The sequence below is a fragment of the Nerophis lumbriciformis genome, linkage group LG29 (genome assembly GCF_033978685.3).
Source record: "Nerophis lumbriciformis linkage group LG29, RoL_Nlum_v2.1, whole genome shotgun sequence".
NCBI classification, from domain to species: domain Eukaryota; kingdom Metazoa; phylum Chordata; class Actinopteri; order Syngnathiformes; family Syngnathidae; genus Nerophis; species Nerophis lumbriciformis.
The window spans coordinates 10,296,302-10,319,925 of record NC_084576.2 but is presented as its reverse complement, the minus strand read 5'-3'; positions in this window follow the sequence as shown (position 1 = coordinate 10,319,925).

Sequence of the window (23,624 nt, the reverse complement as noted above, 5' to 3'; positions counted from 1 at the left end):
TATTTTTTGTATTTGAAAACCTTACAAAAACAACTGATTCTAGTAAAACTCACAAGGATTCAATATTACAGGCATTTTTACACATTTTGCATGTTTGGTTTAGAAATTATGATGGAACACATTTTTATTGCTTTTTTCGCAGTATCTCAGGATTTTAAGAATATTACTGTCACATTGAGTAAAAACTACTTTATGTGTTTGCAAGGATTAAAAAAAGCATATTTTTCGAGTAAAACTCCTAAGGATGCATTATTTCAGGCATCATTAGCCATATAGCATTTGTAGTTTAGGAGTTATGTTTAAATAACTGTCATATTAAATGTAACAGTATACTCTCATATAGAGTAAAACCTAATTTTTGTATTTGCAAACCTTACAAAAACAACTGATTCTAGTAAAACTCACATCAATCAATCAATCAATCAATCTTTATTCATATAGCCCTAAATCACAAGTGTCTCAAAGGGCTGCACAAGCCACAACGACATCCTCGGTACAAAGCCCACATACGGGCAAGGAAAAACTCACCCCAGTGGGACGTTGATGTGAATGACTATGAGAAACCTTGGAGAGGACCGCATATGTGGGTAACCCCCCCCCCCTCTAGGGGAGACCGAAAGCAATGGATGTCGAGTGGGTCTGACATAATATTGTGAGAGTCCAGTCCATAGTGGATCCAACATAATAGTAAGAGTCCAGTCCATAGTGGGGCCAGCAGGATACCATCCCGAGCGGAGACGGGTCAGCAGCGTAGAGATGTTCCCAGCCGATGCACAGGCGAGCGGTCCACCCCGGGTCCCGACTCTGGACAGCCAGCACTTCATCCATGGCCACTGGACCTGTGCCCCCCCCCTCAAGGAAAAGGGGAGCAGAGGAGAAAAGAAAAGAAACGGCAGATCAACTGGTCTAACAGGGGGGCTATTTAAAGGCTAGAGTATACAAATGAGTTTTAAGATGGGACTTAAATGCTTCTACTGAGGTAGCATCTCTAATTGTTACCGGGAGGGCATTCCAAAGTACTGGAGCCCGAATAGAAAACACTCTATAGCCCGCAGACTTTTTTTGGGCTCTGGGAATCACTAATAAGCCGGAGTTCTTTAAACGCAGATTTCTTGCCGGGACATATGGTACAATGCAATCGACAAGATAGGACGGAGCTAGACCGTGTAGTATTTTATACGTAAGTAGTAAAACCTTAAAGTCACTTCTTAAGTGCACAGGAAGCCAGTGCAGGTGAGCCAGTATAGGCGTAATATGATCAAACTTTCTTGTTCTTGTCAAAAGTCTAGCAGCCGCATTTTGTACCAACTGTAATTTTTTAATGCTAGACATAGGGAGACCCGAAAATAATACGTTACAGTAGTCGAGACGAGACGTAACGAACGCATGAATAATGATCTCAGCGTCGCTAGTGGATCAAATAGAACGAATTTTAGCGATATTACGGAGATGAAAGAAGGCCGTTTTAGTAACACTCTTAATGTGTGATTCAAACGAGAGAGTTGGGTCGAAGATAATACCCAGATTCTTTACTGATTCGCCTTGTGTAATTGTTTGGTTGTCAAATGTTAAGGTGGTATTATTAAATAAATGTCGGTGTTTAGCAGGACCGATAATCAGCATTTCCGTTTTCTTGCCGTTGAGTTGCAAGAAGTTAGCGGACATCCATTGTTTAATTTCATTAAGACACGCCTCCAGCTGACTACAATCCGGCGTGTTGGTCAGCTTTAGGGGCATGTAGAGTTGGGTGTCATCAGCATAGCAATGAAAGCTAACACCGTATTTGCGTATGATGTCGCCTAGCGGCAGCATGTAATTCTTGAATTCAATATTACAGTTATTTTTAGACATTTTGCCTGTTTGGTTTAGAAATTATGATGGAATACATTTTTATTGTTTTTTTCGCATTATCTCAGGATTTTAGGAATATTACTGTCATATTGAGTAAAAAACTACTTTTTGTGTTTGCAAGCCTTAAAAAAGCATATGTTTCGAGTAAAACTCACAATAATGCATTAGTTCAGGCAATATTGGCTCATTTTTATGTGTAGTTTAGGAGTTATGTTTATTTACTGTCATATTGAGTGTACTTGTCATAGTGAAAAAAACCTAATTTTTTTTATTTGCAAAAATTTCAAACACAACCGATTCTAGGAAAACTCACATGGATTCAATATTACAGGCATTTTTACAAATTTTGCATGTTTAGTTTAGAAATTATGATTGAATACATTTTTATTGCTTTTTTCGCATTATCTCAGGATTTTAGGGATATAACTGTCATATTGAGTAAAAAACTACTTTTTGTGTTTGCAAGATTTAAAAAAGCATATGTTCAGAGTAAAACTCCGTAGAATGCATTATTTGAGGCATCATTAGCCATTTTGCATGTGTAGTTAGGAGTTATGATTACAAAACTGTCATATTGATTGTGACAGTTTACTTTCATAAAGAGTAAAACCTAATTTTTGTTTTTGCAAACCTTACTAAAACAACTGATTCTAGTAAAACTCACATGGATTTAATATTACAGGCATTTTTAGACATTTTGCATTGTTGGTTTAGGAATTATGTTGGAATACATTTTTATTGCTTTTTTCGCAGTATCTCAGAATTTTAAGAACATTATTGTCATATTGAATAAAAACTACTTTTTGTGTTTGCAAGCCTTAAAAAAACATATGTTTCGTGTAAAACTCACAAGAATGCATTATTTCAGGCAATATTAGCTCATTTTTAAGTGTAGTTTAGGAGTTATGTTTAATTTACTGTCATATTGAGTGTACATTGTCATGGTGAAAAAAAAGTAATTTTTGTATTTGCAAAAATTTCAAACACAACCTAATCTAGTAAAACTCACATGGATTCAATATTACAGGCATTTTTACACATTTTGCATGTTTGATTTAGGAAATATGATTGAATATATTTTCATTGCTTTTTTCGCATTATCTCAGTATTTTAGGAATATTACTGTCATATTGAGTAAAAAACTACTTTTTGTGTTTGCAAGATTTGAAACAGCATATGTTTCGAGTAAAACTCCGTAGAATGCATTATTTGAGGCATCATTAGACATTTTGCATTTGTAGTTTAGGAGTTATGATTAAATAAATGTCATATTGAGTGTGACAGTTTACTTTCATAAAGAGTAAAAACTAATTTTTGTTTTTGCAAACCTTACTAAAACAACTGATTCTAGTTAAACTCACATGGATTCAATAATACAGGCATTTTTACACATTTTGCATGTTTAGTGTAGAAATTATGATTGAATACATTTTTATTGCTTTTTTCGCATTATCTCAGGATTTTAAGAACATTACTGTCATATTGAGTAAAAAAAAAACTTTTTGTGTTTGCAAGCCTTAAGAAAGCATATGTTTCGAGGAAAACTCCCAAGGATCCATTATTTCAAACATTATTAGCCATTTTGCATGAGTAGTTTAGGAGTTATGATTAAAAAAACTCTCATATTGAGTGTGACAGTTTACTTTCATAAAGAGTAAAACCTAATTTTTGTTTTTGCAAACTTTACTAGAACAACTGATTCTAGTAAAACTCACATGGATTTAATATTACAGGCATTTTTAGACATTTTGCATGTTGGTTTAGGAATTATGTTGGAATACATTTTTATTGCTTTTTTCGCATTATCTCAGGATTTTAAGAACATTACTGTCATATTGAGTAAAAAACTACTTTTTGTGTTTGCAAGCCTTAAAAAAGCATATGTTTCGAGTAAAACTCACAAGAATGCATTATTTCAGGCAATATTACCTCATTTTTAAGTGTAGTTTAGGAGTTATGTTTAATTTACTGTCATATTGAGTGTACATTGTCATGGTGAAAAAAAACCTAATTTTTGTATTTGCAAAAATTTCAAACCCAACGTAATCTATTAAAACTGACATGGATTCAATATTACAGGCATTTTTACACATTTTGCATGTTTGATTTAGGAAATATGATTGAATATATTTTCATTGCTTTTTTCGCATTATCTCAGTATTTTAGGAATATTACTGTCATATTCAGTAAAAAACTACTTTTTGTGTTTGCAAGATTTGAAAAAGCATATGTTTCGAGTAAAACTCCGTAGAATGCATTATTTGAGGCATCATTAGACATTTTACATGTGTAGTTTAGGAGTTATGATTAAATAAATGTCATATTGAGTGTGACAGTTTACTTTCATAAAGAGTAAACCTAATTTTTTGTTTTTGCAAACCTTACTAAAACAACTGATTCTAGTTAAACCCACGTGGATTCAATAATACAGGCTTTTTTTACACGATTTGCATGTTTAGTTTAGAAATTATGATTGAATACATTTTTATTGCTTTTTTCGCATTATCTCAGGATTTTAAGAACATTACTGTCATATTGAGTAAAAAAAAACTTTTTGTGTTTGCAAGCCTTAAGAAAGCATATGTTTCGAGGAAAACTCCCAAGGATCCATTATTTCAAACATTATTAGCCATTTTGCATGAGTAGTTTAGGAGTTATGATTAAAAAACTGTCCTATTGAGTGTGACAGTTTACTTTCATAAAGAGTAAAACCTAATTTTTGTTTTTGCAAACTTTACTAAAACAACTGATTCTAGTAAAACTCACATGGATTCAATAATACAGCCATTTTTACACATTTTGCATGTTTAGTTTAGAAATTATGATTGAATACAATTGTATTGCTTTTTTCGCATTATCTCAGGATTTTAAGAACATTACTGTCATATTGAGTAAAAAAATACTTTTTGTGTTTGCAAGCCTTAAGAAAGCATATGTTTCGAGGAAAACTCCCAAGGATCCATTATTTCAAACATTATTAGCCATTTTGCATGAGTGGTTTAGGAGTTATGATTAAATAATTGTCATATTGAGTGTGACAGTTTACTTTCATAAAGAGTAAAACCTAATTTTTGCTTTTGCAAACCTTACTAAAACAACTGATTCTAGTAAAACTCACATGGATTTAATATTACTGGCATGTTTAGACATTTTGCATTGTTTGTTTAGGAATTATGTTGGAATACATTTTTATTGCTTTTTTCGCATTATCTCAGAATTTTAAGAACATTACTGTCATATTGAGTAAAAACTACTTTTCGTGTTTGCAAGCCTTAAAAAAGCATATGTTTCGAGTAAAACTCACAAGAATGCATTATTTCAGGCAATATTAGCTCATTTTTAAGTGTAGTTTAGGAGTTATGTTTAATTTACTGTCATATTGAGTGTACCGGTACATTGTCATGGTGAAAAAAACCTAATTTTTGTATTTGCAAAAATTTCAAACACAACCTAATCTAGTAAAACTCACATGGCTTCAATATTACAGGCATTTTTACACATTTTGCATGTTTGATTTAGGAAATATTATTGAATATATTTTCATTGCTTTTTTCGCATTATCTCAGGATTTTAAGAACATTACTGTCATATTGAGTAAAAATATACTTTTTGTGTTTGCAAGCCAGAAAAAAAGCACATGTTTCGAGGAAAACTCCCAAGGATCCATTATTTCAAACATTATTAGCCATTTTGCATTAGTAGTTTAGGAGTTATGATTAAAAAACTGTCATATTGATTGTGACAGTTTACTTTCATAAAGAGTAAAAGCTAATTTTTGTTTTTGCAAACCTTACTAAAACAACTGATTCTATTAAAACTCACATGGATATAGTATTACAGGCATTTTTAGACATTTTGCATTGTTGGTTAAGGAAATATGTTGGAATACATTTTTATTGCTTTTTTCGCATTATCTCAGAATTTTAAGAACATTACTGTCATATTGAGTAAAAAACTACTTTTTGTGTTTGCAAGCCTTAAAAAAGCATATGTTTCGAGTAAAACTTACAAGAATGCATTATTACAAGCAATATTAGCTCATTTTTATGTGTAGTTTAGGAGTTATGTTTAATTTACTGTCATATTGAGTGTACATTGTCATGGTGAAAAAAAACTAATTTTTCTAATTGCAAACCTTTCAAACACAACTGATTCTAGTAAAACATACATTGATTCAATATTACAGGCATTTTTTACGCATTTTGCATGTTTGGTTTAGGAATTATAATGGAATACATTTGTTTTTGCTTTTTTCGTATTATCTCAGGATTTTAAGAACATTACTGTCATATTGAGTAAAAAACTACTTTTTGTGTTTGCAAGATTTAAAAAAGCATATGTTTTGAGTAAAACTCCCAAGGATGCATTATTTCAGGCATCAATAGCCATTTTGCTTGTGTGGATTAGGAGTTTTTAAATAACTGTCATATTGCGTGTGGCAGTTATACTGTCATTATGAGTAAAACCTAATTTTTGTATTTTTAAACCTTATAAACCTCCTGATTCTAGTAAAATTCACAAACATACAATATTACAGGCATTTTTAGACATAATGCAGGTTTGGTTTTGGAGTTAGGTTTATAACTTTTCATATGACAGTTATACTGTCATATTAAGTAAAAAAAAAAAAAAAAAAAAGACGTGTCTTTGCAAACCTTACAAAATATTTTTTTCCAGTAAAACTAGAACTTGGTTCGATCCCCACCTACTACCAACCTCGTCACGTCCGTTGTGTCCTTGAGGGAGACACTTTACCCTTGCTCCTGATGGGTTGTGGTTAGGGCCTTGCATGCCAGCTTCCGCCATCAGTGTGTGAATGGATGAATGTAAAAATAGTGTCAAAGCGCTTTGTGTACCTTGAAGGTAGAAAAGCGCTATACAAGTATAGCCCATTTACCATAGTGAGTAAAACCAAATGTTTGTATTTACAAACCTTACAAAAACAACCCATTCTAGTAAAAGTCACACAGATACAATATTTTAGGCATTTTTAGACATAATGCATGTTTGGTTTTGGAGATATGTTTATATAACCTCCTTTCTGAGCCGCCACCTTATCAGTGTCCCACTGATCCTAGGAGCTATGCCGTCTGTGGGCTTCTATGCCCCCTCGTAGGCTCTCCCAAGACAAATAGGTCCTAGGTGAGGGATCAGACAAAGAGCAGCTCAAAGACCTTTATGAAAAGTACAAATCGAGGTCCTAGATTTTTCCTCGCCCGGACGCGGGTCACCGTGGCTCCCCTGTGGAGCCAGGCCCAGAGGTGGGGCACGATGGCGAGCGCCTGTTGGCTGGCTCAGCTCAATGAAGCAACGTGGTTCCCTCCTCCAATGGGCTCACCACTCATGGGCTGGGTATAGAGGTCGGGTGCAGTGTGAGCTGAGCGGCAGCCGAAGGCAGGGCACTTGGCGGTCCGATCATCGGCTACATAAGCTAGCTCTTCTGACGTGAAATGTCACCTCGCTGGGAGGGAAGGAGCCTGAGCTGGTGTGCGAGGTGGAGAAGTTCCGGCTAGATATAGTTGGACTCACTTCGACGCACAGGAACCTGTTCTCTCGAGAGGGGCTGGACTCTCTTCCACTATGGCGTTGCAAGCAATGAGAGGTTGGGGTGGCAATTCTTGTTGTCCCCCCGGCTCAAAGACAAGAGTATGGGGTATCGGACTGTCTGATTGTGGCGGGTCGCTCCCTGTATGATCAGTGTAGGGCAGCCTTGGTCCGCCAAGGCTGCCCTTTGTCATCGATTCTGTTGTTAACTTTTATGGACAGAATTGCAGTCATGGCGTTGAGGGGATCCGGTTTGGTGGTTGCAGGATTAGGTCTCTGCTTTTTGCAGTTGATGTGGTCCTGATGGCTTCAACTGGCCAGGATCTCCAGCTCTCATTGGATGGCCGAGTATGAAGCGACTGGGATGAGAATCAGCACCTCCAAGTCCGAGTCCATGGTTCTCGCCCGGTAAAGGGTGGGGTGCCATTTCCAGGTTGAGGAGGCGATGGCACATACTAGATGGCCCCAAGTGGAGGAGTTCAAGTACCTAGGAGTCTTGTTCACGAGTGAGGGAAGAGTGGATCATAAGATCCACAGGCGGAACGGTGCGGCGTCTTCAGTAATGAGGACGCTATATCGATCCATTGTGGTGAAGAAGGAGCTGAGCCAGAATTAAAAGCTCTAAATTTACCGGTCGATCTACATTCCCATCCTGCACCCATGGTCATGGTTATGACCGAAAAGACAAGATCAAAGACAAGCGGCCAAATTGAGTTTCCTCTGCCGGGTGGCGGGTCTCTCCCTTAGAGATAGGATAAGAAGCTCTGTCATCCGGGAGGAACTCAGAAAAAAAAATGTGGAGGAGCGCTGCTCCTCCACATTGAGAGGAGCCAGATGAGGTGGTTCGGGCATCTGCTCAGGATGCCACCCGAACGCCTCCCGAGGGAGGTGTTTAGGGCAAGTCCGACCGGCAGGAGGCCACGGGGAAGACCCAGGACACATTGGGAAGATTATGTCTCCCGGCTGGCCTGGGAACGCCTCAGGATCCCCCGAGAAGAGCTGGAAGAAGTGGCTGGGGAGAGGGAAGTCTGGGCTTCTCTGTTTAGGCTGCTGCCCCCGCAACCCGACCTCGGTTAAGCGGAAGAAAATGGATGGATTTAGTAACGACAACAAAATTGCCCATCCATCCATTTTCTACCGCTTATTCCCTTTTGGGCTGGCAGGGGGCGCTGGAGCCTATCTCAGCTACAATCGGGCGGAAGGCGGGGTACACCCCGGACAAGTCGACACCTCATCGCAAAAAATGATTCTAGTAAACCTCACATGGATACAATTTTACAGGTATTTTTAGACATAATGCATGTTTGGTTTTGGAATTATGTTTATATAACTTTCATATGTATTATGACAGTTATACTGTCATCTTGAGTAAAACTAATTTGTGTCTTTACAAACATTACAAACTATGTTTTTCCAGTAAAACTCACAAAAATAATGTTTTCCAGGCATTATTTTTAATGTGTGGTTTAGGAAATATGTTTAAATAACTGTCATATTGAATGTGGCAGTTATACTGTTATTATGTGTAAAACCAAATTTTTGTATTTGCAAACCTTACAAAAACAACTGATTCTAGTAAAACTCACATAGATTCAATATTACAGGCATTTTTAGACATTTCACATGTTTGAATACATTTTTATTGCTTTTTTCGTTAGGGCAAGTCCGATCGGCAGGAGGCCATGGGGAAGACCCAGGACACATTGGGAAGACTATGTCTCAGGCTGGCCTGGGAACGCCTCGGGATCCCCCAAGAAGAGCTGGACAAAGTGGCTGGGGCTTCTCTGCTTAGGCTGCTGCCCCCGCAACCCGACCTCGGATAAGCGGAAGAAAATGGATGGATTTAGTATGGCAGTTATACTGTCATATTGAGTAAAAAAACTATTTTTCATAGATTCAATATTACAGGCATCTTTAGATGGATTGCATGTTTGGTTTTGGACAGTGTTGGGACTAACGCGTTACAAAGTAACGCGTTACTGTAACGCCGTTAGTTTCGGCGGTAACTAGTAATCTAACGCGTTATTTTTTTTTATTCAGTAATTTAGTTACCGTTACTACATGATGCGTTACTGCGTTATTTTACGTTACTTTTGATGTAGTATCGGCTAGAAACAGAAGCGCTGCGGTGTCGTTCTTCTGAATCTTCCTCTGTCACAAGCCGGAGAGAAGAAAAGAGGCGCGGTCTATGTGTGTGTGTGTGTGGGTGTGGGGAGGGGATGAGGTACACAAGCACGTGATCCGCGGTTTGATATATGAAACAAAAAAAAAAGTTGTTGGCACGTTCAGTCCACACACAGCGTGGTCATGGCGAGCGGAGTAACGGAGGAGCTTGAACGCCCCCGCCATTGAATCGGTGTGTTTATAAGTGCAGACTCGGTTGTGCAAAACGAGGGGCCTAGTGGTTAGAGTGTCCGCCCTGAGATCGGTAGGTTGTGAGTTCAAACCCCGGCCGAGTCATACCAAAGACTATAAAAATGGGACCCATTACCTCCCTGCTTGGCACTCAGCATCAAGGGTTGGAATTGGGGGTTAAATCACCAAAAATGATTCCCGGGCGCGGCCACCGCTGCTGCCCACTGCTCCCCTCACCTCCCAGGGGGTGATCAAGGGTGATGGGTCAAATGCAGAGAATAATTTCGCCACACCTAGTGTGTGTGTGACAATCATTGGTACTTTAACTTTAACTTTAACTTTAAACACATGCTGAATGTGCTTGAACCACGTTACGACATCCCGTCGCGCACCCACTTCAGCAATAAGATTGTGCCAGATCTTTATGAGCAGGAGAAGAAAAAAGTTGTGGATGAACTATCCCGAGCATCAGCTGTTGCGCTCATGACAGACGGGTGGACGTCCAGCGGAACTATAAGCGCTTACTTCATCACAGCAGACTGGGAGATGAGAAGACACGCCCCCTCTACGAGAGTCACCTTGCGCAGGTACTGACACAAGCAGTGGAGGAATGGAAGATAAAGATATCCCAGTCACACGTGATAATGCCAAAAATCAAATAATTACAGAGAATGAGGCAGGACTGGGACCACAGATAGGTGCTTTGCACATGTAGTTAATTTGGCATCACAGAAGGGAATCTCAGTCAATAGGATGGAGCGCCTCCTTGGGAGGATCAGGAAGGTTTCTTACTTCCACCCAAGCACAACAGCTGCTCATGTGCTCAAGACAAAGCAAGAAATGTTAAAGCTGCCTGCTCATACATGATGTCCCAACGAGGTGGAACTCCACTTATGATATGTTGGAGCAGCAGGCTGCTATATACTCTGCATTGACCCACAACACCCTGAAGACAAATGTCACCCTGTCTGATGATGATGTGAGAGTAGCAGGTGAGGTCCTCCAGGTGCTTAAACCCCTCAAAAGTGTTCCATCTCTACTGAGCACTGAAACTTCACCATCTGTGTCAATGATCCTGCCACTGAAAACAAGTATTCTACAATCCATGGCTCCAAGTGTGGAAGACAGCAGCATCACTCCAGATGTCAGGCTTTATGTTTCAAGGAAGATGTTGCACTTTAACTTGTTTTTTTATTCATGGTCATTGGTCCATGTTTAAAGAAAGGAAGAATGCCTTTTTATGTTGCACTGTTTTTCATTAATATGTTAAAAGGAAAATAAAAATGTATGTCAAGTTGATCAACAGATTGTATTATTCTCCAGTGCAATAACAGTACTGAAATGAAGGCAAAAAGGGCATTAATGGAGCTTTAAAAAAAAAGAAGAAAAAAAGAAGTAACTAAATAGTTACTTTTCACAGTAACGCATTACTTTTTGGTGTAAGTAACTGAGTTAGTAACTGAGTTACTTTTGAAATAAAGTAACTAGTAACTGTAACTAGTTACTGGTTTTCAGTAACTAACCCAACGCTGGTTTTGGAGATATGTTTATACAACTTTCATATTTAGTATGACAGTTATACTGTCATATTGAGTAAAAAAACAACAACTTGTGTCTGCAAACCTTACAAAAGATTATTATTCTAGTAAAACTAACAAAGATACATTTTTCCAAGCATTATTAGCATTTGTTGTTTTGGAGTTATAATGTTTGCGTTGAGAGGCGACGGGCTCGGGTGGCAATTCTTGTTGCCCCCCGGCTCAAAGCCTGCACGTTGGAGGTCAACCCAGTGGACCAGTGGGTAGCTTTCCTCCGCCTTCGGGTGGGGGGACGGGTCCTGACTGTTGTTTAGCCTTACGCGCCAAACGGCAGCTCAGAGTACCCACCCTTTTTGGATTCACTCGAGGGAGTACTGGAATGTGCTCCACCGGGTGATTCCCTCGTTCTACTGGGGGCCTTCAACGCTCATCTTGTCAACAACAGTGAAACCTGGAGAGGCGTGATTGGGAAGAATGGCCGCCCGGATCTGAACCCGAGTGGTGTTTTGTTATTGGACTTTTGTGCTCGTCACAGATTGTCAATAACAAACACCAAGTTCAAACATAAGGGTGTCCATATGTGTACATGGCACCAGGACACCCTAGGCCGCAGTTCCATGATCGATTTTGTAGTTGTGTCATCGGATTTGCGGTCTCATGTTTTGGACACTCGGGTGAAGAGAGGGGCGGAGCTTTCTACCGATCACCACCTGGTGGTGAGTTGGCTGCGATGGTGGGGGAGGATGCCTGACAGACCTGGCAGGCCCAAACGCATTGTGAGGGTTTGCTGGGAACGCCTCCGGAAGAACTTTGAACATGTCACGAGGGAGGCGCTGTACATTGAGTCTGAGTGGACCATGTTCCGTGCCTCTCTTGTCGAGCCGGCTGATTGGAGCTGTGGCCGCAAGGAGTTTGGTGCCTGTCGTGGCGGTAATCCTAGAACCCGCTGGTGGACACCAGCAGTGAGGGATGCCGTCAAGCTGAAGAAAGAGCCTATCGGGTCCTTTTGGCTCATGGGACTCCAGAGGCAGCCGACAGGCCAAGCGAAGTGCGGCTTCAGCGGTCGCAGAGGCAAAAACTCGGACATGGGAGGAGTTTGGAGAAGCCATGGAAAACGACTTCCAGACGGCTTCGAAGCGATTCTGGACCACCATCTGCCGGCTCAAGGGGGGCAGCAGTGCACTGTAACACCGTGTATGGTGAGGATGGTGCGCTGCTGACCTCTACTGCAGCTGTTATCGATCGGTGGAGGGAATACTTCGAAGACCTCCTTAATCCCACCAACATATGAGGAAGCAGTGCCTGGGGAATCTGTGGTGGGCTCTCCTATTTCTGGGGCTGAGGATGCCAAGGTAGTTAAAAAGCTCCTCAATGGCAACGCCCTGGGGGTGGATGAGATCCGTCCGGAGTTCCTTAAGGCTCTGGATGCTGTGGGGCTGTCTTGGTTGACAAGACTCTGCAACATCGCGTGGACATCGGGGGCGGTACTTCTGGATTGGGAGACCGGGGTGGTGGTTCCTCTCTTTAAGAAGGGGAACCAGAGGGTGTGTTTCAACTATCGTGAGATCACACTCCTCAGTCTTCCCGGTAAGGTCTATTCATGTGTACTGGAGAAGAGGCTACGCCGGATAGTCGAACCTCGGATTCAGGAGGAACAGTGTGGTTTACGTCCTGGTCGTGGAACTGCGGACCAGCTTTATACTATCGGCAGGGTCCTTGAGGGTGCATGGGAGTTTGCCCAACCAGTCTACATGTGCTTTATGGACTTGGAGAAGGCATTCGACCATTTACCCCTGGAAGTCCTGTGGGGAGTGCTTAGAGAGTATGGGGTAACGGACTGTCTTATTGTGGCGGTTCGCTCCCTTTGCAAGAGTCAGAGCTTGGTCCGCATTGCCGGCAGTAAGTCGAACCCGTTTCCAGTGAGGGTTGGACTCCGAGGGAGGAGATCTTGCCCCAAGTGGAGGAGTTCAAGGACCTCAGAGTCTTGTTCACGAGTGAGGGAAGAGTGGATCGTGAGATCGACAGGCGGAACGGTGCGGCGTCTTCAGTAATGCGGACGCTGTATTGATCCGTTGTGGTGAAGAAGGAGCTGAGCCGGAAGGCAAAGCTCTCGATTTACCGGTCGATCTACGTTCCCATCCTCACTATGGTCATGAGCTTTGTGTCATGGCCGAAAGGACAAAATCACGGGTACAAGCGGCCGAAATGAGTTTCCTCCGCCGGGTGGCGGGGCTCTCCCTTAGAGATAGGGTGAGAAGCTCTGTCATCCGGGAGGAGCTCAAAGTAAAGCCATTGCTCCTCCATTTCGAGAGGAGCCAGATGAGGTGGTTCGGGCATCTGGTCAGGATGCCACCCGAACGCCTCCCTAGGGAGGTGTTTCGGGCACGTCCGACCGGTAGGAGGCCCAGGAAGACCCAGGAAACGGGAAGCTTATCTCTCCCGGCTGGCCTGGGAATGCCCCAGGATCCCCCGGGAGGAGCTGGACGAAGTGGCTGGGGAGAGGAAAGTCTGGGCTTCCCTGCTTAGGCTGCAGCCCCCGCGACCCGACCTCGGATAAGCGGAAGAAAATGGATGGCTGGATGGATGGAGTTATGTTTAAATAACTGTCATAAAGAGTAAAACCTCATTTTTGTATTTGTAAACCTTACCAAAACAACTGATTTTAGTAAAACTCACACAGATTCAATATTACAGGCATTTTTAGATATTTTGCTTATTTGGTGTAGGAATTATGATGGAATACATTGTTTTTGCTTATTTCGCATTATCTCAGGATTTTAAGAACTTTACTGTCATATTGAGGAAAACAAATACTTTTTGTGTTTGCAAGCCTTAAAAAAGCATATGTTTCGAGTAAAACTCACAAGAATGCCTTATTTCAGGCATTATTAGCCATTTTTTATGTGTAGTTTAGGCATACTTGCCAAGCCTCCTGGATTTTCCAGGAGACTCCCGAAATTCAGCGCCTCTCCTGAAAACCTCCCGGGACAAATTTTCTCCCAAAAATCTCCCGAAATTCAGGCTGATCTGAGTGAGGACAGCCTGTATTCACGTCTGCTTTCCCACGATATAAACAGCATGCCTGCCCAATCACGTTATAACTGTAGAATGATCGAGGGCGAGTTCTTGGTTTCTTATGTGGGTTTATTGTTAGGTAGTTTCATTCACGTCCTCCCAGCGCGGTAACAACACAAAACAACAGCAGTCACGTTTTCGTCTACCGTAAAGCAGTTTGTCTGCCGTAAACAGCAATGTTGTGACACTCTTTAAACAGGGCAATTCTGCCATCTACTGTACATGCATATGTGACAATAACATCCAGGGCTTTTAGAGAGTGCAGTGCACAACTGCGCACACAACAAGGAGACGAAGCAGAAGAACGCGGAAGATACAGCCATGGCGACGCCGACGACGAGTAAGATGAAGAAACACGCTTATAAGTTCCAAGCCGCAGCTGTGATTGGACCTGGATAGCCTCCGGGAAGAAGTAGTGGAATACCAAGTGCTTAGCAGTGAAGATCTTCCTCAGGAAGCAAAGATTGACCGGTTTTTGGCCATGCTCGGTAGGGATGGAAATTTCCAGACTCTCGTGCATTTGATGAAAGCACTTTTGTGCGTGCCACACAGCAATGCATCATCAGAGAGGGTGTTCAGCATGGTTATAAAAATAGAACAAGGATGGACAATTCAACGCTTAACTCAACATTGAGTAGATGAGTGTTATGTGTGTGTATATGTGTAAATAAATGAAAACTGAAATTCAAGTATTTATTTTTTATATATATATATATATATATATATATATATATATATATATATATATATATATATATATATATATATATATATATATATATATATATATATGTCTTATATCTCCTGATGATTGAGGGAACCCCTCATGAAACAGGCCTGTAGAGATGAAGTAGTCTTGTGATTTTTTTCCCCACACATACATATATATATATATATATATATATATATATATATATATATATATATATATATATATATATATATATATATATATATATATATATATATATATATATGAAATACTTGACTTGGTGAATTCTAGCTCTAAATATACTCCTCCCCTCTTAACCACACCCCCAACCACGCCCCCACCCCACCCCCGACCATGCCTTCCCCACCCCCACCTCCTGAAATCGGAGGTCTCAATGTTGGCAAGTATGAGTTTAGGAGTTATGTTTAAATAACTGTCATATTGAGTAAAAAAAACTAACTTGTGTCTTTGCAAACCTCACAAAAGAAAACGTATCTAATAAAAATCACAAAGATACATTTCTTCACGCATTATTAGACATTTTTCATGTGTGGTTTAGGAGTTATGTTTAAATAACTGTCATATTGAGTGTGGCAGTTATACTGTCATTATGTGTAAAACCTAATTTTGTATTTGCAAACCTTATAAAAACAACTGATTCTGGTAAAACATAGATTCAATTTTACAGGCATTTTTAGACATTTTACATGTTTGGTTTAGGAGTTGTGTTTGAATACATTTTTTATTGCTATTTTCGTTAGGGCAAGGCCGACCGGCAGAGGGCCACGGGGAAGACCCACGACACATTGGGAAGACTATCATTCAAGTAATAAAAGTTATATAAACATAACTCCAAAACCAAACATATTTTGTGTCTAAAAATTCCTGTAATATTGTATCGATGTGGGTTTTACCAGAATCAGGTATTTTGGTAAGGTTTACAAATACAAAAAATAGGTTTTACTCATAATGACAGTATAACTGCCACACTCAATATGACAGTTATTTAAACATAACTCCTAAACCAAACATGTTAAATGGCTAATAATGCCTGGGGAAATGTATCTTTGTGAGTTTAACTGGAAAAACAAATATTTTGTAAGGTTTGTAAAGACAGAAGTTAGGTTTTTTTTACTCATAATGACAGTATAACTGCCACATTCAAAATGACAGTTATTTAAACATAACGCCAAAACCAAACATGCATTATGTCTAAAAATGCCTGTAATATTGTATCTATGTGAGTTTTACCAGAATCAGGTATTTTGGTAGGTTGAAAAATAAAAAAAAATAGGTTTTACTCATAATGACAGTATAACTGCCACATTGTCACATTATTATTGTGTCCCCCAAACATGCATTATGTCTAAAAATGCCTATGATTTTGTATCCATGTGAGTTTTACTAGAATCAGTTGTTTTTGTAAGGTTTACAAATACAACATATTAGTTTTACTCATAATGACAGTATACTGTCACAATCAATCTGACAATATGGCTAATAATGCCTTGAGGAATGTATCTTTGTGAATTTTACTGGAAATAATATTTTGTAAGGTTTGTAAAGACACGAGTTAGTTTGTTTTTTACACAATTTTACAGTATAGCTGTCATACTATATATGAAAGTTATATAAACACAACTCCAAAACCAAATATGCAATATGTGAGTTTTATCAGAATCAGGTATTTTGGTAAGGTTTACAAAAACAAAAATTAGGTTTTACTCATAGTGACAGTATAACTGCCACACTCAATATGACAGTTATTTAAACATAACTCCTAAAACACAAATGCAAAATGACTAATAATGCCTAGGAAAGGTATATTTCTGAATTTTACTGGAAAACAATATTTTGTAAGGTTTGTAAAGATACAAATTAGTTTGTTTTTTTACTCAATATGATGGTATAACTTTCATACTAAATATGAAAGTTATATAAACATAACTCCAAAACCAAACATGCTTTATGTCTAAAAATTCCTGTAATGTTGTATCGATGTTGTACAAAAAATAGGTTTTACTCATAATGACAGTATAACTGCCACACTCAATATGAACGTTATTTAAACATAACTCCTAAACCAAACATGATAAATGGCTAATTATACCTGGAGAAATGTATCTTTGTGAGTTTTACTGGAAAAAAAAAAGTAAGGTTTATAAAGACACAAGTTTTTTTTTTTTACTCATTATAATGGTATAACTGTCATACTAAATATGAAAGTTGTATAAACATAACTCCAAAACCAAACATGCATTGTGTCTAAAAATGCCTTTAATATTGTATCTATGTGATTTTTACCAGAATCAGGTATTTTAGTAAGGTTTACAAATACAAAATCTAGGTTTTACTCATAATGACAGTATAACTGCCACACTCAATATGACAGTTATTTAAACATAACTCCTAAACCAAAAATGCAAAATGGCTAATAATGCCTGGAGCAATGTATCTTTGTGAGTTTTCCTGGAAAAAATAAAAAAAATTGTAAGGTTTGTAAACACACAAGTTAGTTTTTTACTTAATATGACAGTATAACTGGCATACTAAATCCAAAAGTTAAATAAACATAACTCCAAAACCAAACTTGCAATACATCTAAAAATGCCTGTAATATTGTATCTATGTGAGTTTTACCAGAATCAGGTATTTTGGTAAGGTTTACATATACACAAATTTGGTTTTACTCATAATGACAGTATAACGGCCACATTTAATATGACAGTTATGTAAACATAACTCCTATACCACACATGCAAAATGGTTAATAATGCCTGGAGAAATGTATCTTTGTGAGTTTTACTGGAAAAAACGAATTTGTAATGTTTATAAAGATACAAGTTACATGTTTTACTCAATATGATGATATAACTGTCATACTAAATATGAAAGTTATATTAACATAACTCCAAAACCAATGAATCTATGTTCGTTTTACTAGAATCAGGTATTTTGGTAAGGTTTACAAAAACAAAAAATAGGTTTTACTCAAATGACAGTATAACTGCCACATTCAATATGACAGTTATGTAAACATAACTCCTAAACCACACATGCAAAATGGTTAATAATGCCTGGAAAATGTATCTTTTTAAGTTTTACAGGAAAAAAAAAACAATTTTGTAAGGTTTGTAAAGACTGCGATGAGGTGGCAACTTGTCCAGGGTGTACCCCGCCTTCCGCCCGATTGTAGCTGAGATAGGCTCCAGCGCCCCCCGCAACCCCAAAGGAAAAATGGATGGATGAATGGGTTTGTAAAGACACAAGTTATTTTTTTCTTACTCAATATGACGGTAAAACTGTCATACTAAATGTAAAAAAATTATAAACATAACTCCAAAACCAAACATGCATTATGTCTAAAAATGCCTGTAATATTGTATTCATGTGAGTTTAACTAGAATCAGTTGTTTTTGTATGGATTGCAAATACAAAATATTGGTTTAACTCACTATGACAGTATACTGTCACATTCAGTCAGACAGTTATTAAAACATAACTCCTATACCAAACATGTTTTATGTCTAAAAATTCCTGTAATATTGTATCTATATGAGTTTTACCAGAATCTGGTATTTTGGTAAGGTTTACAAATACAAAAAATAGGTTTTACTCATAATGACAATATAACTGCCACACTCAACATGAGAGTTTTTTAAACATAATTCCTAAACCAAACATGATACATGGCTAATAATGCCTGGAGAAATGTATCTTTGTGATTTTTACTAGAAAAAAATATTTTGTAAGGTTTGTAAAGACAAAAGTTAGTTTTTTTTTACTCAATATGATGGTATAACTGTCATACTAAATATGAAAGTTATATAAACATAATTCCAAAACCAAACTCCTAAACCAAACTTGCAATATGTCTTAAACTGCCTGTAATATTTAATCTATGTGAGTTTTACCAGAATCAGGTATTTTGGTAAGGTTTACAAATACAAAACTTGGGTTTTACTCATAATGACAGTATAACTGCAACATTTGATATGACAGTTATTTAAACATAACTCCTAAACCAAACATGATAAATGGCTAATAATGCCTGGAGAAATGTATCAGTGTGAGTTTTACTGGAAACAAATAATTTGTAAAGTTTATAAAGACACAAGTTAGTTTTTTTTATTTGATATGATGGTATAACTGTCATACTAAATATGAAAGTTATATAAATATAACTCCAAAACCAAACATGCATTATATCTAAAAATGCCTGCAATATTGCATCTATGTGATTTTTACCAGAATCAGGTATTTTTGGTAAGGTATACAAATACAAAAATTAGGTTTTACTCACTATGACAGTATACTGTCACATTCAATCTGACAGTTATTTAAACATACTGTAACTCCTAAACCACAATTACAAAATGGCCAATAATGCCTGGAAAAATGTATCTTTGTGAGTTTTTCTGGAACATTTTTTTTTTAATAAGGTTTGTAAAGAAACAAGTTAGTTTTTTTTTTACCTAATATGACAGTATAACTGTCATACTAAATATGAAAGTTAAAAAAACATAACTCCAAAACCAAACTTGCAATCCGTCTTAAACTGCCTGTAATATTGAATCTATATGAGTTTTACCAGAATCAGGTATTTTGGTAAGGTTTACAAATACAAAACTTGGGTTTTACTCATAATGACAGTATAACTGCATTATTTGATGTGACAGTTATTTAAACATAACTCCTAAACCAAACATGATAAATGGCTAATAATGCCTGGAAAAATGTATATGAACATAACTCCAAAACCAAACATGCATTATGTCTAAAAATGCCTGTAATATTGTATCTATGTGAGTTTTACCAGAATCAGGTATTTTGGTAAGGTTTATAAATACAAAATTTAGGTTTTACTCATAATGACAGTATAACTGCCATATTCAAAATAACAGTTATTTAAACATAACTCCTGAACCAAACATGATAAATGGCTAATAATGCCTGGAGAAATGTATCATGGTGAGTTTTACTGGAAACAAATAATTTGTAAGGTTTATAAAGACACAAGTTAGTTTTTTTTTATTTAATATGATGGTACAACTGTCATACTAACTATAAAAGTTATATAAACATAACTCCAAAACCAAACATGCATTAAGTCTAAAAATGCCTGTAATATTGTATCTATGTGAGTTTTACCATAATCAGGTATTTTGGTTATGGTTGACAAATACAAAAATTAGGTTTTACTCATAATGACAGTATAACTGCCACATTGACTACCACCAAACATGCATTATGTCTAAAAATGCTTATAATTTTGTATCCATGTGAGTTTTACTATAATCAGTTGTTTTTGTAAGGTTTACAAATACAAAATATTAGTTTTACTCATAATGACAGTATACTGTCACAATTAATCTTACAAAATGGCTAATAATGCCTTGAGGAATGTATCTTTGTGAGTTTTACTCGAAAACATATTTTGTAAGGTTTGTAAAGACACAAGTTAGTTTTTTTTTTTTTTACACAATTTAACAGTATAGCTGTCATACTATATATGAAAGTTATATAAACATAATTCCAAAACCAAATATACAATCCGTCTAAAAATGCCTGTAATATTGAATATATGTGAGTTTTACCAGAATCAGGTATTTTGGTAAGGTTTACAAATACAAAAATTAGGTTTTACTCATAATGACAGTATAACTGCCACGTTCAAAATTACAGTTATTTAAACATAACTCCTAAAACAAAAATGCTAAATGGCTAATAATGACTGGAGAAATGCATCTTTGTGAGTTTTACTGAAAAAAATAGATATATATTTTGTAAAGTTTGTAAAGACACAAGTTAGTTTTTTTTCTACTCCATATGACAGTATAACTGTCATACTAAATGTAAAATGTATATAAACAAAACTCCAAAACCAAACATGCATTATTTCTAAAAATGCCTGTAACATTGTATCCATGTGAGTTTTACTAGAATCAGTTGTTTTTTTAAGGTTTGCTAATACAAAATATTGGTTTTACTCACTATGACAGTATGTTGTCACATTCAATCTGACAGTTATTTAAACATAACTCCTAAACCACACATACAAAATGACAAATAATGCCTGGAGAAATGTATCTTTGTGAGTTTTACTGAAAAAAAATAATATATATTTTGTAAGGTTTGTAAAGACACAAGTTAGTTTTTTTTACTCAATATGACAGTATAACTGTCATACTAAATATGAAAGTTATTTAAACATAACTCCAAAACCAAACATGCATTATGTCTAAAAATGCCTGTAATATTGTATCTATGTGAGTTTTACTACAATCAGGTATTTTGGTGAGGTTTACAAATACAAAAATAAGGTTTTACTCATAATGACAGTATAACTGCCACACTCAATATGGCAGTTATTTAAATATAACTCCTAAACCACACTTGCTAAATGGCTAATAATGCTTGGAAAAATGTATATTTGTGAGTTTTACTGGAAAAAAAAGAAGTAATGTTTGTAAAGACACAAGTTATTTTTTTTACTCAATATGACATTATAACTGTCATACTAAATGTAAAAGTTATATAAACCTAACTCCAAAACCAAACATACATTATATCTAAAAATGCCTGTAATTGTGTCCATGTGAGTCTGAATCAGTTGTTTTTGTAAGGTTTGCAGTTACAAAATACAAAATATTGGTTTTACTCACTATGACAATATACTGCTGTCATATTGAGTAAAAAACATAACAAACTTGTGTTATAACAAACCTTAAAAAATATTTTTTTCCAGAAAAATTCACAGAGATACATTTCTCCAGGCATTATTAGTCATTTTGAATGTGTGGTTAAGAAGTTATGTTTAAATAACTGTCAGATTGAATGTGACAATATACTGTCATAGTGAGTAAAACCAATATTTTGTATTTGCAAAACTTACAAAAAAACTGATTCTAGTAAAACTCACATGGATACATCATTTCAGGCATTTTTAGACAAAATGCATGTCTGGTTTTGGAGTTATGTTTATATAACTTTTCCATTTAGTATGACAGTTATACTGTCTTTTTGAGTAAAAAAAAAACTAACTTGTGTCTTTACAAACCTTACAATTTTTATTTTTTTTTCCAGTAAAACTCACAAAGATACATTTCTCCAGGCATTATTAGCCATTTAGCATGTTTTGTTTAGGAGTTATGTTTAGAAAAACTGTCATTTCGAATGTGGCAGTTATCCGTCATTATGAGTAAAACCTAATTTTTTTATTTGTAATCCTTACCAAAATACCTGATTCTGGTAAAAATCACATATATTCAATATTACAGACATTTTTAGACAGATTGCAAGTTTGGTTTTGGAGTTATGTTTATCCATCCATCCATTTTCTACCGCTTATTCCCCTTTGGGGTCGCGGGGGGCGCTGGAGCCTATCTCAGCTACAATCGGGCGGAAGGCGGGGTACACCCTGGACAAGTCCTCACCTCATCGCAGGGCCAACACAGATAGACAGACAACATTCACACTCACATCCACACACTAGGGCCAATTTAGTGTTGCCAATCAACTTATCCCCAGGTGCATGTCTTTGGAAGTGGGAGGAAGCCGGAGTACCCGGAGGGAACCCACGCAGTCACGGGGAGGACATGCAAACTCCACACAGAAAGATCCCGAGCCTGGGATTGAACCCAAGACTACTCAGGACCTTCGTATTGTGAGGCAGACGCACTAACCCCTCTGCCACTTATATAACTTTCAAATTTAGTAAGACAGTTATACTATCATGTTGAGTAAAAAAAAACTAAGTTATGTCTATACAAACCTTATAAAAAAAAAATTTCCGGTAAAATTCACAAAAATACATTTCTCCAGGCATTATTATCCATTTTGCATCCGTGGCTTAGAATTTATGTTTAAATAACAGGCAGATTGAATGTGACAGTATACTGTCATAGTGAGTAAAACCTAATTTTTGTATTTGTAAACCTTACCAAAATTCCTGATTCTGGTAAAACTCACATAGATACAATATTACAGGAATTTTTAGACATAAAACATGTTTGGTTTTGCAGTTATGTTTATATAACTTTCATATTTAGTATGACAGTTATACCATCATATTGCGTAAAAAAAACTAATTTGTGTCTTTACAAACCATACAAAATATTTTTTTCCATTAAAATTCACAAAGATACATTTTTCCAGGCATTAGTCATTTTGCATTTGTTTTTTAGGATCATATTGAGTGTGGCAGTTATACTGTCATTATGAGTAAAACCTAATTTTTGTATTTGTAAACCTTACCAAAATACCTGATTTTGGTAAAACTCACATAGATTCAATATTACAGGCATTTTTAGATGGATTGCAAATTTGGTTTTGGAGTTATGTGTATATAACTTTCATATTTAGTATGACAGTTATACTGTCAAATTGAGTAAAAAATAACAAACTTGTAATTTTACAAACCTTACAAAATATTTGTGTCCAGTAAAATTCACAGAGATACATTTTTCCAGGCATTATTAGTCATTTTGCATGTTTGGTTTAGAAGTTATGTTTAAATAGCTGTCAGATTGAATGTGACAGTATACTGT